Raw genomic sequence first — 22012 nt, 5'->3', positions numbered from 1 at the left:
CTTCAAACGCTGTTGTTTAAATGGCAGCCAGTGAAGATTTATGGGTGTTGCCGTACTGTAACACCAGATAGTTATTTGCCAAAATTTTTTTTTAGCCAATGAAATAGCCTTTACACTTATATTGACATAAAATTTTGTGTAAATGTAAAATTTAAACCTACCTTTGTATAATTTAATTCATTATAAATATACCACTGAGTGTCAACCTATGTGTGTGCATATGCATATATGTCTATATTTTTTTAAAATATAGTTTATTAGATTACTAAACTCAATATTTTTCATTATTGTTTTTCATAATATAATTTTATGTCATTTCTATATTAATAATTATCTTAATTTAATTGTGACCAAAAATTTATTTTATGATTTATTTTCAAATTTTAATCAAATTTAATTATATTATGTAATTTTAATAAATATGTTTTTTAATTCATTTAAATATGTATCTGTAAAATTTTTTTTTTTTTTTTAAGGATTGGCAAAGAAAAAGAAATCATCTGAGAAATCTTTGGGTTCTCAAAAGTCAACTATATCGTCCGTAACAGGTATTTATTTTTAATTTTAGTTATTGGAAAATGTAAAATATAAATTAATTATTATTTTTTTAAAAATTTTTTTATTTTTTTAAAGATTGGATATGTTTTTTTAAAATTTTTGAATATAATAAAAAATAATATTCAGATTGTAGAGGCAACATAGGCCATTAAATGATATAACTAAAAAAAAAATTTTTTTTTTTTTAAACCTCTAATTTCCAAAAAATTTTATATAAAAGGAGACTATACAAAACCACCTTAGATAATCAAAGTTATCCAAAAATTTAGCAATGGCATATAACACCTGTCTGTACAACGTACAGATATCCAATTTTTTAACTGTTCACATAAACTTATTATTTTAGATTTCCAGTCTCAAGTATAAACTAAATACGTACAGATCATGGATCTGAATTTTAAACATTTAGTGTTTGAAAAGGAAATGTGATAATATCAATCTATTTGCTGTGTTTCATACAACTTTAGTGATCCATGTATTTTCATATCATAGTTAGTTTTTTTGTATTAAAAGCTATTTTAAATAAATTTTAAATTTATAAAATAAAAAAAATTCAATAGACTGATAATTTGAGACACTCACAGATGGCGTACAGCATAACAAAACAGCGGAAGGGATCTAAAGATATCCCATCCTGCTGTGTCCTATTACCTTACTGAAGCCTCCTTCTGGCTCTACAAAGTGTAGCCTTGTGAGTCCGGGAATAATGTAGAATATAGATCTACCGTGGTGTATTAGCGTTGCGAGGATGCATGTTCTCAGTGGTAGTCATAGGCTCCTGTGACAGCTTCAGCTATGCCTCGACGGTAAACTTATGTGTTTGAAAACGCAGTGTGGTTAGTCTTGGATCAATGGGGAGGTGTGCCCGAGCGAGCGTGGCGGGAAGGGATGTTATTTTTAAAATTTATTTTTAACATTATTTCTAAATATTAATTTTTTTTTACATTTTTTGGACATCAAGGTAGCAGCCAAGTAAAAAGTACTAATGCTAACACATCAAGTAAGTTTTCTAATTTTTTTATTTACTTAAATTAACATTTAAATTTAATTATATTATTTTTTATTAAAATAAATTATATTATAATTGTGTTAATTTTAAAATAATAACATATAGGGGCCTATTCATCAAAACTAAAATAACGATGGAGGTAATTAGGTTTAGAACTCGCATGTTCAACCTATTTAAATGAGGAATTCATAAATCCTCCTCTTCCTAAGTATCTATTCAGAAAAGTTTTAATTTTTGCAATGACAGCTTTTGTGAAATAGATAATTTTCACTCACTACACTGCATTACTGCAGCTGTAAACAGTGCTGCTGCGCATGTGCTGTTCCCAAAGTAAACCCAGCGCATGCGTAGCACTCCTTATAGCTACTATAATTTTGTGTAACACCCCCAACCCCCCCTCCACTCACCTTCCCCCCCCCAAGTAACCTGTCCGCGCAGCAGCCTCCAGCTCCTTCCTGCTGGTCTGTAATTTGGTCTCCCACCAGACCACATGTACATATTTTAAATACAATTCAAGGACACATGACATTAATAGAACCTTTAAGCTTAATTATAAAATTATATACATTTATTTATTTCTCCAGGGTTATCCTTGTATAACCAGTTTGAGGTAACCACATTTTTGTGGTTCTCTTCCCATCCCAAGCCTAATCCATTTCAGGTCACTAGGAATATTTTAATTAAGATTTTTATGCATCTGTGGAATTTGACTCTTGAACCAAAAAGCATTAGGCTTGTGACAAAGCTTGGCAGGGGATGCTGCAGGAAGGACTACTTCAATGCCCTGTATATGTGGATTATGTTTGGCAATACCCAGAACACACTACTCTTTACCATCATTGTAGACCGATGAAATAGAACAGGTCTGCACTTTAAATTTTAAATTTTTTTTCAGGGACTCACTTATCTTTAACCATGAAAAGACCAAACCAAGAAAAAATGTATCAAATAGGTAATAAAAAATTATATTTTATTTACTATCTTATTTTTCATATTTTTTTTTATAAAATATTTTACAAATATTTGAGATGTTGTCTCCTTACAATGTAACTTGTTTATCCTAAAACTTTTTTAAGATGGAAATATGTAACTTGTTTATTTCAAGATATCCATGAGAAGAAAATTAAATTGCAAACACATGCTGTGGATTCTAAGACCAGAAATGTGGAACACAAACGAAAGGCCATCGGGACTGTAGAAAAAAAAACAGACTCAATAAGGAATGTTGCAAAAATTCCAAAGTTAATCCATGTTGAAGAAAAATCTTCTAGTCCTCCAGGTAAGTTTATTACATTTTTTTTTGTTTTAAATTACATTAATATTTTTTAATGTATATTTCACATGTAAGGGTCCATATTCACACTATAAATGGTCTGTTAACAACGTGTAATGGCGAGTTTACTGTCCTATGTGTGATCATTAGTTTTAGAAATAGGTACACTTATTATACATCTAAAAAAATATGTTACAAACAATAATTACAATAACTTTTGATAGGAAACATGATCTTCCAATGGTGATGCTTTATGTAGCACCTCTCCTCTCTATGGGAAAGAATTCAACATTGCAAAGAGTTCCTCCACTTACTCACTGCATTCCCTGAAGCTTTGTGCTTGTGTGGCCTCGGGTCACGCATACATCAAAGTTATGACAAAAGGAATTTGAAACTAATGTAAATATGCAACTTCTGTACTTGCATATAAAAATGTCAAATATAACGGCAGATAAAAAGCACTTGCCCATCTAGTCTGTGCCTTTTCATTTATCATTTTGTCAATATGAACCCTAGATGCTACTTATATCTCTTTACTTCTTAGGTACCTTTAATATTTTTGGGCTTTTAAATAGGATCTAAACATATATACCATATTTATTTATTTTTTTTATTTCAAACAATCACTCATTACATATTGATAATTGGATTTGCGCATGATTGTATTTGAACATGTAAAATGTTAGACGAATCAAATCAAAGGTGTGACTTTAGTAAAGCTGTCTTTGCAACTAATTGTTTTTAAATATTTATTTGGAGCAGATGTCCACACACCTGTGCGATGGTGATATTCTCCATTCTAAAATTTTTATTAGAGACCAATTGGATTATTAACATTATTATCCTAATAGTTTGTTAAAAAATTAAATAGAAGACATTACAATCAGCAACATTTTTTTATTTTATTTGTAATTTTATTAAAAAATGTTATACATATTATTTTATAGATTTGGAAGAAAATTCAAGCTGTCACGATACATCCAGTCCATTGCAAACCATAGTCGAAGGTGAATAGTTATAAGTTAAAATTGAACTTTAACATCTAATTTGTAGTTCATTTGAAAAATGTTTTTGATAATATTAAACACATTTACATGATGTCTTATATATACTACATAGAATCGCATGTATTTGAACGGGAGAATGACTCTTCTAATGGAAACAAAAGTCTTTCATCTGTAAACATTCAAAACTCAGAGGGTGTGACATGCAGTGGCGAAGAATATTGTGAGTTTCAATCAAATCATTCATCTTCACCATCTGAGTCTTTTGAAAATACTACAGTCATTGCAGCAGAGGATGTTTATGCTGAGGAAAATCAATCTGAAAGTGAAATTGAAATGCCAGAAATTGAAAAAATTCATTTCTTGGTAAATAATGCTCTTGAAGATTCAAGACATTTCATTGAAGCTGAGGTAGCCAGTATACGTGAAGATTTGGAATTAATAAATCAAAACCTTGATGAAATTACAAATTCCATAAAAATTTTCAATATTCAATTATTAAAAACCTTAGAAAAATTATTGGCTAACTTAAACACCATGCAAAATACGCATATTGAAATTCTGACCACACAAAAAGAAATGTTGGAAATACTAAGACAAAGAGATATTCAAAAACAACTAACACCACCAAGAACATTTAATGTTGAAGAATCAAGTTTACATTCTACTTCTGTGTGTACTGATTGCAGTGCCGATGAAATGATGACCAAACCAAAAAGAGACAGGCGAACAGTAAAGGCACCAAAAAGACTAATTGAGAATTGATATTGATGGTATTACTATGTTTATTTAAAAATTTTTTTTAAATATAATCTTATAATTAAGATATTAATTTTGTTTCTATTGTTTTCAAGTTCTTCAATCAATATTCATAGAACAAACTGTGAAATCAAAAGGTAATTATTATATAAAATATTTACTTTATTATTTAAAATTTAAAAATTAAATAGTAAATTGTCAAAGAGCTAGTTGAGCTTTCCACACAGACTAAAAACACTGTGGTTTCCATCAAAATAACGGTTTAAAGGGCTGTACATGCTAATCGAAATTACCTGTGTGAAAGGGGATACAAACTAAAACCAGCGTTAAAAATTTAATTTAAAATACGGATAAAAGTAGGGTTTCTTTTTGTATTTTCCATTTGAAGGTGGTATTATTGTCACATCTGTCCTTAAAAACTTCATTTTTTTCAGGAAACCATAAGGAGAAAATTATTAAACCTAAGGGGTTTAATGTGGATAATGTTGTAGTTATTAATTTAATTATTGATTAATTTTATATTTTTAATTGTTTTAATATTATCAATCAAATGGATAATTTCATAATGCTCCATTACTTTTTATATCTTTAATCTAATATTTTTTATCAGTCTAATGGAAGATGAAAATAATGAATGAAATTAGTTTTGAATGCTCTTTGTCCTTAATTGAATTGCTTAATCATTATGTTTTTTATTTTTTTTAAATATAATATTTTTTTATTTTTATTTTGCATTTGTTAACAGATTTGAGACAACAAATTGAAGAAACTAATTTATCACAAGTTGAAATAACAGAGATTGAAAAATCGTTTGGAAAAAAATGTGAAAAATGTAATCCAAGCATCTCAGAAGTTCAAGAAGTGGAGGATATCAGTAAAGACAAAACTTTGACCTTATATTTCATTGAGGAAGACACAGTGGTTGAGGCAAAAGAAACACCAACATTGACTGCATGTAACCCTGAACAAAACCATGCATACATTCCTGAAAAAAAAATAATAGAAAAAAATAAAGGAAAAAATGAAGATAGAAAAATTGCTGAAACAAATTTTGAGAGAAATAAAAAAAAATAAGATTCAAATAGATCAAAATAATAGCAGTATGTTGAAAATAATTACAAACATGTCAGATAATATGGCAATGATGACCAATAATTTGAAAAACCAGATGATGTTGTAAAATTCAGATTTTCAAAAATTGTACAAAGAAATGATGATCTCTAATAAAGAAGATGAAGCTTCTAGTTCGACATCCACACCTCAGAAGGTTTATTTGTGTCAACCTTAAATAACAATTTCTAATACTTTTACTTTAGGATGATGTGTTATAATACTTCCTGTTTTTTTTTTTAATTAATTGTGTTAAATCTTATCTTTAAATTTATCCTGCATTATGCAAATCTAACACATTAATATAAAAAAAAAAAAATAACAGTTTTGAATAAAAAGAAAATGTAATTTGTTACCCTAAGTAACAAATCTATTATTTGATTATTTTTCTGTATTGGTTAGGCCACTTTAGATTTTATTTTTTAGGAAAGTTAAACAATTCAAGACTTTACTATTGTGTTCATTACACCGCTCCAATTATTTAGAGCATTGTGTGTTTGTTTATTTTTGACCAGCATCTATGTGTATAAAATAACTCTATATTTTAATTTTTGCTATGGCAACTACCTTTAAGGTTTTTGAATATATTTTTTTTGTGCGTGTCAACTCATTTATGTTATTCTTGCTTGGCCACTGAAGTTTATTGTTTGTATCTAGTTTGCTAGTATAGCTGTAAACTGTACACTTGTCATGTTGGTTATTTTGCTCAAAAAATACATAATGTTTGAGTACCATCCTAAGCCCTATACCAGAAGAGAGAGAGTGTTTATAAATGTTATAGGTATAGGTTCTTGGGAACTGTGTGGCTTGATTTTTGATTTATCATAGTGATACCACTATAGAAAGAGGAATTTTTTTATTTACAATTTTACCTCGAAATTGCACAATTTAAAACTCTAAATTATGGTTTTATTTTTATAAATATGTTGAACATTAGGGAACCTACGTAAGTAATGTCTATGTCCAATAACTGTAGTTTTGGTAGTTTAATGCTAGGAATGAGCATGCCTTCTCTACCATGCTTGTAGTTTAGTGTCAAGTTTAAACTTGATGTTGCCTAAATCAGCTATTACTATACCTATTACTAAAATTTAGTTTTTGTTTATCTTTGTTGTGGTCTCATTGTGGCTTTGCTGAGTGGAAGGCTATAAGTTGAGACCATACATCCATGGTTGAAGTGTTTAAAGATAAAAAAATGTGTATTGTTTTTTTGTTTTTTAAATATTATGTAGGAGCAAGCCTAAATAATATATGAACCCTTAAAGCATGCAGATCAATGTAGAATAAATATAATTGGAAGGTTATAAAAAAACAGTTTGTCCAGCAGTCTAATCATCCTATCCATAGCTCACTGGCCTACCATTATTAATGAAAGGCAGCATTAAAATGTAATTTAAAAAATAAAAAAATTGACTGTAATAACCATTTACTTAAGCTATAATATGTGAATGTTATTTTAGAGAACACTGATTGCCATTCTTATTTTATCATAAGCTGCTGCTTGTATTTTTCTTATATATTAATGGTGAATATTTTGGTATATTAAAATTATAGTCTAATAGTTTTTAAGGACCTAGTTTTGTAATTTTGTGTTTTTTTTATATCTATATATATATATACAAACATTGGTTCACAATTTGCATTAAGATTTTAAAATATTGGTTGTTATAACATTGTATACTTACACTCAATTTTTTCTAAAAATAAATAAAGATGTTAGATCTTTAAAAGGTGTTTATTTGTCATTTTTTTAAAAAAATATATATATATATATTGAACAAATTTTGATACATATTAACAATTATTGCAATAGAATTGATATCATGTTTAATAAATTAAATTTTTTTTTTACATTAAAACGTATAGCTATACATATGATTTACGTAAACGTAAGGGTCAAGGAAAATAAATTTTAATATGTAGCATCCGTCTGATGTTTAATAATCCGCCCTAGAGTAATATCAATATGTGAACTACACTTGAAACGGTCTGATAGTCATGTCAGATAGTTCTGTTTTTGGTATGACTTTACTTATTAGTCATTGGTATAGGGATTTTTAAAATTTACTGATAAGGAAATAAGCAAATAATTTGATTATTTTATTTTTATTTTAAATAAGTTACCTTTTGATATAGCAGGATATTATGCATAAATATTATATAATGAATTAGTCAATTATATAAAATTTTATGTTCATTTTTCAAAATATTCCTTTGAAGAACAAGTACCATCCACATATGGGAGTTGTTCACGTAGACCCGCTGCATACTATTTATTATTATTATTATTATCATTTAGTTATATGGCGCCACAAGTGTTCTGCAGCGCCTTACAAGGTACCTAACCAAAAAAGTTACTTACATTACAATGAAGGACAAGGAAATTGATAATATAAATTGATAAATTGGTGGCCATAACAACCAATTAAACAACAAATAATAAGCACCAAGTATTAGGTGTCCTGTTGGTGAGTAATAAGTAGATTAACATAGAGTAAGGAGAAGTACAAGAGGGTAGATGGCCCCGCTCGCAAGAACTTACAATCTCAAGGGGAGATGCAGACAGACGGGCATGATACAGATGGGAAGACAGGGAGGAGGGAGCGTGTAGTAGCAAGTTAGGATGAGAGCTGGAAAGCATAGATTAAGTAGTGGGTCTTGAGAGCCCGTTTGAAGGATTGTAGAGAGGTGTAGAGTCTGATGTGGAGAGAGAGAGTTCCAGAGGTGGGGAGCAGCACAGGCAAAGTCTCTGAGGCGGGAGTGGGAGGAAGTAATCAGTTGGTATGAGAGGCGGCATGCATTTGTTGAACAAAGAGGGCGGATAGGAGAGTGAAGGGAGATGAGGTCAGAGATGTAAATGGGAGAGGAGTGTGTGAGGGCTTTGTAAGTGAGTGTGAGAACCTTGAATTGGGTTCTGAAGGGGAAGGGGAACCAGTGGAGGGCTTGTAAGAGAGGGGCGGCAGATGTAGAGCGTTTGGAGAGAAAGATGAGTCGAGCAGCAGCATTGAGGACAGACTGGAGAGGAGAGAGATGGGAGTTGGGGAGGACAGATAGGAGAAGGTTACAGTAATCCAATCTGGAGATGACCAGCGAGTGTATTAAGGTCTTAGTATAATCCTGGCTGAGAAAGGGTCTGATCCTGGAAATATTTTTAAGATGGAAATGACAGTACTGTGAGAGGTTCTGGATATGTGGTTTGAAGGTGAGGGAGGAGTCCAGGATAATTCCAAGACAGCGTACTTTGGGGCTACAGGAGATAGTTGTACCATCAATTGATAGATAAATAGTAGGAAGTGAGGTTATGTGGGAGGGTGGGAAGATGATCATCTCAGTCTTATGCTGGGCATACACTGCCAGATTAAATGTCTGTCAGACCGACAGACATTTTATCTGGCTGCCTGCCAGCCGCAGATGTCGCCGGCATACACTGTGAGAGAAAGCTCACAGTGTATAGCCCGACATCCGCGCTCCGCCCCCGAGGGAGGAGACATTTCCCTGTTCCTTCGTAGGAAGGAACACAGGAAATGTCTGTCTGTCGGCCGCGCTGGGCATACACTGCCCGATGCGGCCGACAGTTACCGGGTAAATATCGCATCGGACGGGCATGCTGGACAATCCAGCATGCCCGACCGAGCAATATTTAACCCTCGGTCACCCGCATACACGCTGCAATTATCGCGGCGATCCGCCGATATCGGGCTGATTGTCCCGATAATTGCAGAGTGTATGGCCAGTATTAGACATATTAAGTTTAAGGAATCCCTGGGACATCCAGGAAGATATATCAGAAAGACAGTTGGAGATACGAGTGAGGAGAGAGGGAGAGATGTACTACAATACTATGTAATACAGTACTCATACTACATACAACTAAACTTACTAATTAAAATGTCCTTGCCTCCCTATACATCAAATATGGTAGCTTACCATATTACTATTAAGTGTAGCAGCTTGGCTCGTACTTCATACAGTGATTTTTGTTAAAAATAGCTTAATAGCTTAACTCGGAAAGATGGACAAGCTTTAAATAACTTTACATGAAAATATACAACTTTTCTATTGATCCAAGTAAAAGCACACATCCACTATCAGACATTTAAATGACTTCATGATTACAACATTTTAATGGTGCAGTTGTTTGTCAGTGTTGTTGTTCCTAAACTGAACGTTCATTTGTTCCGTGTAGGCACATTACTCATCTTATAACATGTTAAAAATGAAATTATTGTAAGGTTGTACTGCATTTTTGTACAATGATAGATGTTGTAAACGTGCAATCACTCAATATTATCACTATGTGGATGTGTGCCATTACTTTATAAACAAATTCAAAATGTGTTGAGAATTATAAGAAGCATTTGCAAAGGGATTAATGCAAGCCAATAATCTAATTTATAATGGTTTTACACTTAATTAAAAAATTGTAGGAGTATGTAAATTTATATAGTAATTTTTTAAATACTGTACTGGGCCACAACAGATGGTGTAATGTTTACCGTTACTGACTCACAGCACTTAGGGCCGTATTTGTTAATTAAACCCATGACCTAACTGTGTGGAGTTTGTATATTCTCCCTGCGCTTGCGTGACTTGACTCCAGGTACTCTGATTTCCTACCACACTAAAAAAATAAACTGTTAGGTAAATTGGATACCCACAAAATTTTGTACAGTGTGTATGTGTGTGAGCATTAGGTATGGAATCTGTAAGCTCCACTGGGGTAGGGACAGATGTGAATGGTAAGGTATTCTCTGTAAAGCGCAGAGGAATATGTGTGCACTATATAAATAACTGGTAATAAATCTAAAAATAAATAAATAAATACATGTGTATGTGTATAGATCTTGGTTTTTTAATTCAACATGTTGACATCCCATAAGGATTAGCTTAGCGAAAGTTTTTGGTCTGTATGCAAATTATCCCCCTCTCCTTCCCCTAACTCTGGCCCCACACCCATTGTGCCTAAACGGTAACCCCACACATGCCCCTAGACCACTACTTAACTTTGTTTTTACCTCATCGAGATTCTGATAGGCCCTAATGTAAGCTTCAGCATTCTTGACATCGTCATGCCAAATGTATCCCCACAATAAATTGATTGATAGTATAAATATGTATAATTTATTTTTTAAATAATTTCAAAATATAAAAAATCACACCAAAATTTTTTTAAAAATTTTTATAATTAACTTTGAAAAATTTCAAATTAAATGTATTTGAAATAGATTATTAACAATACATTAACATGAGTGTAATATTAATAAATGTAATTAAATGTTTTGTTTCTATGTTACTCATCTACAATGCAGTGTCATTCCAATTTTTTAATCTTGATTTTACGTAGAGAAAATGTAAGGAATATAAATTCCACTAAAGGAATTTAATAGGAAAAAAATTCTTGAATTACATTATTTCGCACTAGGCGTCCAATGTTGGCAGTTTCATCATCTTCCTCCACAACCAACGCATCTGGATCTTCGGAGATAAGCTGCTCTTCCAAAACAGGAACATTGTGTTGTATGCAAATATTATGGAGCATACAACAAACGGTAAAGATTCGCCAAACTTTTTCAGCAGAATATTGTAATGCTCCTCCAGAACGATCAAGACATCTAAATCGACTCTTAAGAATTCCAAATGTACGTTCAATCACGGATCGTGTTGCAATATGTGATCTGTTATATCTTTTTTCAGCCGTAGAATTTGGTTTGGAAAGTGGGGTTAATAGCCATGGTTTAGCCGGGTATCCAGAATCACCTTTAAATATAATTTAAAAATTATTAAACAGTGCATTATTTTTTTGAAATTTTTTTAAAAAATGTTTAATTTATTATAAATGTGAGTTATATTCTTTTTTTTTATTTTTTGAGCATGCGTGACCTGTAGGGCACAAATACCCAGCCACCTCACTGCTCGAGAAGGAAAAGTTTAAAGATTTACTGTTCAGAAAAGGAGCAGTGAAGCTAATCGTGGGGGCAGCAGATTTTGCATGAGCTGTCAACATGCCAGATTAATGATGAATTCCTCCGGTAGCATCGGCAACTTACAATTTAATTATCCATGCTAATTAACATCATGAATAAGCCCCTTATAAACAATCTTATTATAAAAAATAATTAATATATCCAATAATTGACACTGAGCAGAAATAACAATACTTAGTATTCTTGTCCAAAGCTGAGGTATGTGCACTTGTTAAATATAAAAAAAAATTATAATCCTTGTTTTTTCCACCTATAAACTATTAAATTTATATTTTATTTTAAAAATACAGATAATAAATTTAATATGTGGGTAATTTTGCTAGTTTGACTTGCACAAATAACTGTCAACCTTTAAAGTTGTTGAAGGGCTTGTTTTGATCCCTAAATTTTGGCGCTGATTCAACATTGCATGTAAGTGAAATGATGAACGAAGATTCACGATTATCTGAAATCTGAGAGTGCAGGAACCATTATTCAAATGCACACGGTGGGTACAGTGGTATTGCACATATGGAAAATACCATTCAATGCGTCTCTGCATGATTGACAGGCAGAGGCATTCAAGTGGCAGGGTCAACTGGCCTTTCAATGAACGGCGGTGTCTACGCCACATTTTATTAGAATTACAAGGACAGGGAGTGAGTATATGGACTTGCCTTTGCAAGCCAGCCAGCCTCAGTAATCTCATGCTCGCTCAGCTGGCTTGTTGAATAGCGCAATGCACCATTGTGACCATCGATTATCGTGATGGGGATACCAGCCTGCAACCTCGGTCGCAATGCTGGGAACGTAAATGTAGCATAGGCTGTCATACAATAAGCATTTGCATTGGTAGATTACTTAAATTTAAAATTTTTGTGGACATATATATATTGAAAATACAATTATAATAAATTACTTGCCTAGTAGCCATCCTCCTTGAAGCCTTGAATGTTCAAATTCCGTATAAACAGCAGAATTTCGTAAAATATACGAATCATGGGTCGACCCCGGGAACGCAGCAAAAACATTGCGTATACTGCAATTAGCATCACATATCACTTGTATATTCATTGAATAAAAATGTTTTCTATTGCGACAGACCTCTTCCATATCTGCCAAGGGTGCAAATGCAACATGAGTGCAATCTATGCAACCCATAACATTCGGCATTTTAGCAATGGCGTAAAATGATTTCTTTACTTTTTGCCATTCTCTTTGATCACGTGGGATAAAAATATATTTTTGGACATGTTTGAGAAGGGCATTAATTACTGTATCAAGAAATCGGGAAAAAGAAGGTTGTGATATTCCACCAACAGTTGCTGCAGTTGTTTGGAATGAACCGGAAGCCAAAAAGTGTAGTGTCGAAATTAATTTTGTGATCCCCGGTACTGCATTTGTTCTATGAGTTTGTGGGTCAATGTCAGCCTTGATAAGTTCATATAGAGCGAGTATAGCAACGGTTGGTAAACGATAAAGACAAATTATATCCTCTTCTCTTTGAAATTGCATTGTTTTTCTAGGTTTGAAAATACGAGCTTTAATGCGACGTCTTATTTGACGCCGTTCTGTCGTTTCAGCTTGTGAAATACGATGACGACGTTCAAAACGTACTTGGAAACAAATCCGGATAAATTTCAACAATATTTCCATATTGTAAATTAAATCCTATAAAATAAAATTTAAATTTTTTTAACAAACAATAAAAATGTAACTGTCTTACATTTTAAAATGGATAATAATTAATATATATATATACATACACTTTGTATATGTGTAAATATTTATAATGGTACTAAGTTCGTGGAGTGTAACATTGCGTTTTAACAATGTGGTTGCCTAGTTGGACAAGAGGACATGTCCAGGTATTGAAGGTAAGTATGTGTGAAGGTGCCCATCCACTTTCCAAAAATACTGATCGTGCAAACGCTGAGTTCTCTTCTACAAATCAGGCATTTAAATGTCTAAAACAAACAGCAAGGTGCATGTGCCCGCTGGTCCTTTCCAACATCTATGATCGCCAGAACATGACTGTCAACCTGACAAACGTCGTCATGGTTGACCATGTTCCTGGATAATTTATGTGCATCAACTGAACGTCTGAACATTCAGTGTATACACTTCACCCCAAGGAAGATTACTGCACCATTACAATGTCGTTATCATCACGGCATCCAAAAAAATAGAAGTGGATGGGCACCTTGAGTGTGTAATTAAACTTTAATGTCATGGTGTGTGTGTCTTCTGTATTTTTTTTTTTTATTATTTATTTTGCATGTGAACTACAGGTACCATCAGAACCGTAATGCCACAATTTGTGGTACATGTGGTTCTCCAAGTAAAAGCATGCGAGGGAGGCTTGCTGTGGATATGTATTGATTAAGCAAAATACTATGTAACTACATCTATTTTTAAAATAAAATTTACACCATCAACCTAGCACACAACGCCTAGGGGTGCCGGGGATAGCACCAGACTGGAGGGCACCTTTATTGGGGCAGTAGCCTCCTTCCCAAAGATCCACAGTCTGTGCAGACTAGCGGACAGGCATAATGTTTTGTTTGGGGGATCCGGTGCAAGGGTTCTCCAGGCTGTGTAATTACAACCCTTTATAAAGAGTCCCGTGATAGTTATGGAAAATAAAGAGGTCTCAAATTATTGTGACCCATGTATTTGCAATTATCAGATTTATCCCAGTTGTACTTGTGCTAAATACAGGGAAAACGTATGTCTTTTGTCCCCTGTATTGTCCCCTGTATTATTACCAAGGACTGCCTCTGAAAAATAATTTGCTGGTTGTGATTTAGAGGGGCATTAAATTTATTTTAATTTTTAAATTACACTGCACATGCATATTTTTATAGAACACAGATGCATGCATGGGATCGGTATTAAGGAATCATTAATAACGATCGTCCCTAAGGTAAGTACTAACTCACCAAATTACACCCCTAGCCCGCCTTTACAGTGCCTAAACCCCCCTCTCCCTAAACACAATTCCCCCTCTAACAGCCTAAACCTAAACCCCGCTTCACCGCCGACTAAACGTTTGATTGTGCTGCCGTGCAACGGTCTCCCTGTTAAGGTAAAATAACATGCGTCGGGATTTAGACGCCTGTAATTTAACAATTAGCCAGGATTAAACAATTGGGAAGCTTGTGGTTGACAGTGCGTCCGCAGGCTTCAAGACTGCTTCACAGTATTGAAGATCGCCTGACCTATGTCAGAAGAACGGCAGCAGTGAATATGAGACAGCTAAAAAGGTAAGTATCAAATAACCCTACTCCCCCCTAACCATCTTTAAGGTGTGCATAACCCCCCCTAAGTGCATAAACCTAACCCCGCACCCATCCCTACAGCCTAAACCTAAGTCTCCCGGGGGGTTCCTATCCCTAACCTACCCTTCCCCTAGGGTGCATAACCCTATGTCCCCCCTGGAAACCCTAACCTAACCCTCCCAACCCCTGCAGCTGTACACGGCCGCTGACCGGCTTACCTTCCTTCGGTATGCCAGGCGTCAGGCTCCCGGTGTAGGTATAATGACAGACGTTGTTATTTTGACGCCTGTCATTAGTACCCTGTCTGGATTTGAGAGACGGGATACATACATACATATATTATATATATATATATATATATATATATATATATAATACATACATATATACATACAACTTAACGGCGGAACTTGGATAAACACTCATCACAACTACCAGTGTGCTGAGAGCCTTATTCAGAGCCGCTCACAAAAAGCAAGCGCTCTCGGAAGGCCGCTTTTTGATAAAACCCAGCCTCCTGGCAGCTCACTAATCAGTGTGTGACCACCCACAGCTTTAGCAGGCGGACACGTGATGGTCACGATTAACGTGACCATTGGGTTTGCAAAAAGAACCTTGTGGTAGGGTCTTGTTCACGCAAGCCCCAGTGAGCTCAATGCTCTAATAGACAGGCGACATAACGAGTGATGTCAGTAGGGCCGCACACAAACGGCAGGCGTTCCTTCTAGAACGCCTGCGTTTCTCCAGCCACCCCACCCTCCCGCCTACAAAACAGGGCGAGCTGTTGATCAACATCGACAGCCACCCCGTTTATAGTGAGTCCTGGAGCAAGTGAATTTATCACTTGCTACGGGGCTTGCACTCTTGGCGCGTGCACAATGCCCCACCATCGACCCGCTTGCAAGTGGGTCTGAATCAGGCCCTGAGTCTTTATCTAAGTTACGTTGTTTTATTGTTTATGTTGGATTCTGTGATGGAGCTACCTACGGAGGGCAACAGTACCTACATTTCAATATAACCTGCTATCTATAAGGAATAAAATAAATATATATATATATATATATATATATATATATATATACACATATATACACATTATATATATATATATACCACGTAAGGGCAGCACTCCAGGAATAATACATACAACAGCAGGCAACTGCTGTTGTATGTATTACTGGAGTGCCGCCATTACCTGTTATATGTTGGAAGCACAGCTGGAGCTTTTTATGTGAGGCACCTGGGACTATTGTTCTTTTCTGGGGAGTGCCATCCAAACAGAACTATATATATATATATATTAGGGGTGTGCACCGGCCACTTTTCGTGTTTTGTGTTTTGGTTTTGGATCTGGATCTTTCTTCGTGTTTTGGATCTGGATTGGTTTTGCCAAAACCACCCTTCCGTGTTTTGGGTTCTGGGTTTTGTGTTTTGGATCTGTATTTTTTTTTAAAAAAGCATAAAAACAGCTAAAATCACAGAATTTGTAGGTTTTTCTGCTCCTATGCTATTATTAACCTCAATAACCTTAATTTCCACTCATTTCCAGTCTATTCTGAACACCTCACACCTCACAATAGTGTTTTTATGTCCAAAAGGTTGCACCGAGGTAGCTGGATGACTATGCTAAGCGACACGAGTGGGCGGCACAAACACGTGACCCATCTAGGAGTGACACTGCAGTGGCAGACAGGATGGCAGTTAGAAAAACTAGGCCCCAAACTGTACATAATGCAAAGAAAAAAAAAGAGGTGCAAGATGGAATTGTCCTTGGGCCCTCCCACCCACCCTTATGTTGTATAAACAGGACATGCACACTTTAACAAATCAATCATTTCAGCGCGAGGGTCTGCCACACAACTGTGGCTGAAATGATTGGTTCGTTTGGGCCCCCACAAAACAAGCTGGCAATTAATGTGTCCCTGCACAAACTGGCTCTACGGAGGCAAGATGTCATCCTCATCCTCCTCATCCCCTGATTCCTCACCCTCTTCAGTGTGTACATCCTCATCCTCACAAAGTATTAACTCGTCCCCACTTGAATCCACCACCACAGGTCCCTCTGTACCTTCTGGAGGCTGGTCTCCCTGGAAGAGCTGATAATTCATTTTGATGAACATCATCTTCTCCACATTCTGTGGAAGCAACCTCCTATGCCTTTCGCTGACAAGGTTCCCGGCTGCACTAAACACTCTTTCGGAGTACACACTGGAGGGGGGGCAACTCAGGTAAAATAGAGCCAGTTTGTACAGGGGCCTCCAAATTGCCTCTTTTTCCTGCCAGTACAGGTATGGACTGTCTGACATGCCTACTTGGATGCTGTCACCGATGTAATCCTCCACCATTCTGTCAATGGTGACAGTATCATATGCAGTGACAGTAGACATGTCAGAAATTGTTGCCAGGTCCTTCAGTCCGGACCAGATGTCCAAACTTGGTCCAGCCTGCCCTGCATCACCGCCAGCGGGTTGCTTAGGATACCTAAGTTTTTTCCTGGCAGCCCCAGTTGCGGGAGAAAATGAAGAAGGAGCCGTTGATGTGTCACGTTCCGCTTCAGCTGACAGTGTGTTCACCAGCAGGTCTTTGCACCTCTGCAGGCTTGTGTCGGCCGGAAAGAGAGACACCACATAGGCTTTAAACCTAGGATCGAGCACGGTGGCCAAAATGTAGTGGTCTGATTTCAACAGATTGACCACCCTGGAATCCTGGCAAAGCGAATGAAGGGCTTCATCCACAAGTCCCACATGCCGAGCGGAATCGCTCTGTCTTAGCTCCTCCTTCACTTTCTCCAGCTGCTTCTGCAAAAGCCTGATGAGGGGAATGACCTGACTCAAGCTGGCAGTGTCTGAACTGACTTCACGTGTGGCAAGTTCGAAGGGCTGGAGAACCTTGCACAACACGGAAATCATTCTCCACTGCGCTTGAGTCAGGTGCATACCCCCTCCTTTGCCTATGTCATAGGTGGATGTATAGGCTTGTATGGCCTTTTGCTGCTCCTCCATCCTCTGAAGCATATAGAGGGTTGAGTTCCACCGCGTCACAACCTCTTGCTTCAGGTGATGGCGGGGCAGGTTCAAGAGTGTTTGCTGGCGCTCCAGTCTTCGGCACGCAGTCGCTGAATGGCGAAAGTGGCCAGAAATTTTTCGGGCCACCCAAAGCGTCTCCTGCACGCCCCTGTCGCTTTTCAGAAAATTCTGCACCACCAAGTTTATTGTGTGAGCAAAACATGGGACGTGCTGGAATTTGCCCAGATGTAATGCCCGCACAATATTGGTGGCGTTGTCAGATATCACAAATCCCCAGGAGAGTCTAAGTGGGGTAAGCCACTGGGCGATGATTTCCCTCAGTTTCTCTAAGAGGTTGTCGGCGGTGTGCCTCTTACTGAAACCGGTGATACACAGCGTAGCCTGCCTTGTAACGAGCTGGCGTTTCTGAGATGCTGCTACTGGTGACGCTGCTGCTGTTGCTGCGTAAGGTGATACATCTACCCAGTGGGCTGTCACAGTCATATAGTCCTTAGTCTGCCCTGTTCCACTTGTCCACATGTCCGTGGTTAAGTGGACATTGTGTACAATGGCATTTTTCAGGACACTGAGGACACTTTTTCTGACGTTTCTGTACAGTCTCGGTATCGCCTGCCTAGTGAAGTGGAATCTAGACGGGATTTGGAACCGGGGACACACTACCTCCATCAATTGTCTAAATCCCACTGCACTAATGGCGGATACCGGACGCACGTCTAACACCAACATAGCAGTCAAGGCCTCAGTTATACGTTTTGCTTCAGGATGACTGCTGTCGTACTTCATCCTCCTCGCTAAGGACTGTTGGAGGGTCAATTGTTTAGTAAAAGTAGTGGTGTTCCTACTTCCTCTCTGGGATGATGAACGACTCCCAGCAGCAGCAACAGCAGCAGCGGCAGCAGTAGTAGGCGTAGCAATGCAGGATCCTCCGGAGGAATCCCGGATAGGAGAGTCAGTCATGCCAGTGACATGGCCTGCAGGACTACTTCCGATCCTGACTAAGGAGGAAATTGACGAGGAGGGAGTGGACGGTGTGGTTTGCAGGCGCTTGGATACAACAGGACAACGGGATTTAGGTGTCCCTGGACTGCTTACGGTCTTAGCCAAAGTTTCTGAACTTGACAGTAACTTTTTATGAACGCGCTGCAGGTGCCGTATAAGGGAGGATGTTCCTAGGTGGTTGACATCCCTACCCCTACTTATTTCACCTTTACATATGGTACATATGGCAAGACAGTTGTTGTCCGGATTTGGATAGAAATATTGCCAGACCAAAGAGGTGGAATGTTTGGTCTTCTGCCCAGGCATGACCGTGATGGGCTATTTCATCCCACGGACAACAACTGTCTCCCCCGGAGCCTGATTTAAACAAACCACATCACCATCAGAATCCTCCTCGCCAACTTCCTCCTCAGCGCCAGCTACACCAGTATCCTCATCCTGTTGTACTTCAACAGTGACATCTTCAATTTGCATATCAGCAAGTGGACTGTGGGTGCTCCTTTCAGCACTTGCAGGGGGCGTGCAAATGGTGGAAAGAGCCACCTCTTCCCGTCCAGTGCTGGGAAGGTCGGGCATCGCAACCACCACCACACTTGGACTCTCCTTGGGGATTTGTGATATCTTCTTAGAAAGCACAGTTCTTCGCTGTGCTTTTGCCAGCTTAACTCTTTTGATTTTTTTAGTGGGAGGAGGGCTTCCATCGTCATGTGAAGCTGAACCACTAGTCATGAACATACTAGGGATTGACCTTAGCCGTTCCTTGCCACTCCGTGTCGTAAATGGCATATTGGCAAGTTTACGTTTCTCTTCAGCTGATTTAAATGTCTTTTTCAAGGTCATTTTCCTGAACTTTGCCATTTGGGATTGTATGTGCCCTCTACTATGACATTGGGCATCGGCCTTGGCAGACGACGTTGATGGCATGTTATTGTCTATGTCATGACTAGTGGCAGCAGCTTCAGCACTAGGAGGAAGTGGTTCTTGATCTTTCTCTATTTTATTTTTATCGGAGAAAGTTTGGTCCTCCATTTATGTTATATCAATTTGATATACGTGCGGCTAAACACAGAAAATAATTTTTTTTTTGGTTTGGACTGGAGTGTACTTTCGGGGGTTACAGCACCCTTAACGGTCAAGCCAGCCGGCCCTTTACTTATGACACAGGCGCACGCTTGGCACTACTTTGTTGATGCACGTGCGGCTACTGCGCACACAATTCACAAACACAGAAAATATATTATTTTTTTAGCACTTGGGGGGGAGCACCCCTGATGGACAGTGCACCCCCTGGACAACACTACAGCACCCCTTTAGGACTGGGACACTGCACAGGACTTTGGAGTGGACACAGCCCCTATGGAGAACTGGCTGCACAACAGCAGCACAGCCAGCCCCTATGGACTTTGAAGTAGTGGACAACAGCAGCACTACACTACACAGCCCTAACTCCCACCCTCCCTCTTCACTGTCCACAGCCGAGTGAGAAAATGGCGCCAACGCGGGTACCTTATATAGGATCCAAAACCCGCGAGACTCGGAAGGCGGGATGGTGACGTTTTGCCTCGATTTCAGATCCGAGTCAGGTGGGAAAAGTCGAGCCTGACTCGGATCGGGGGGGGGGTTAGGGAGTTCGGATTTCAGAAATCCGAACCCGCTCACCCCTAATAAATATATATATATATATATATATATATATATATGGGATACGTTTAAGATGCCAGGGGTTGCAAACCCAAACGCCGGAAACTTTAATGCTTAAACCCGGCTACGGTTAAATGACAGGCGTCTATAATCCAGACTCCTGTCATTTTCCCAAGGCCAGCACAACTGCAGGGATGCCAGGAGACACGAGCGGACATCAGTGTGGTTGGGGGGGGGGGGGGGGGGGGGGAGTTTGGTTTAGGCCACCAGGGAGGGACTTAGGGTTAGGGCCGCCGCCCCCCCCCGGGACAGTTAGGCACAACCCCATGGGTTTTAGGTTTAGGCAGCGGGGAGGGTTAGGGGGGTAGAATAGTATAGAACATACTTACCTTTAGACTATCGGGATTTCCAGCACTGTAGGTCTTCCGCTGCTGGGTTCAGCTATGTTTTCTGGCTGCAGCAGCCGGGATTTGAACTGACGGTCAGGTGGGAGCAGGCATTCCATACCGAATGCCTACATATATGTACACAGACAAAAACACACACTAGTAATTGAGTAACAGCCCCAATCAAATGAATGTAGAGAGTTGTCAGAAGTAGACAGATATATAGATGAGAGAGAGAGAAACATGTAAATTAAAAAAAAAATATATATATATATTATATATATATATACACACACATACACATACACACAAATATATATATATACACACACACACACACAGTTGGCTATATATACCCAAATTAGAATATATAAGGATAAATAAATGAATAGTGAAATAATGACATGCATAAATAAATGTTTTAAAAAGCAAGTTTATTTAAATGAGAACATGTATTTAATATAAATAAGGATTACACTTACAAGTGCCCCGTAAGAGGACAGTCCTCTGCTATATGAAGCAGGAGCGCACCGCTAATTAAAATGCTGCCGGCGGGTCCTGCAAGTCAAGGGGGACGTGTGGAGATCCAGACGCGAGGCAGCAGCGGGGGTAAGATTTGCCCAACTACGGATGGGCAGACGGCAGCCGCTGACAAGGAGGAGGGAGGGAGGAGCGCGCAGTTACACAAGCTGCCGTGCAGTCACAAGAGGCAGCTTGAGAACAATTTCAACAGGTCAACGCCGTCTCCAGACAGAACATTTTCAACATCAAATACCGAAAATATAATATTTTCGGTGTTTGATGAATACAGTAATTTCCACATCCCCATACTAATGTATGGGGAGTGTGGAACTTCACGGAGAACTGATTTAACAAGGAGAAATGAATAATTTCTCCTACGTTAAATCTTTACTGAGTACTACTGTAAGAAAAAAATATACAATAGGGAAAAACGAAACTTTAGGGTTGATGAATAGGCCCCTAGGTCTCTTATGGTAGATGA

This window comes from Taudactylus pleione, unplaced genomic scaffold, assembly GCF_031769625.1.
Source record: "Taudactylus pleione unplaced genomic scaffold, aTauple2 ptg000212l, whole genome shotgun sequence".
NCBI lineage: Eukaryota > Metazoa > Chordata > Amphibia > Anura > Myobatrachidae > Taudactylus > Taudactylus pleione.
Note: the sequence above shows the minus strand (reverse complement) of the source record.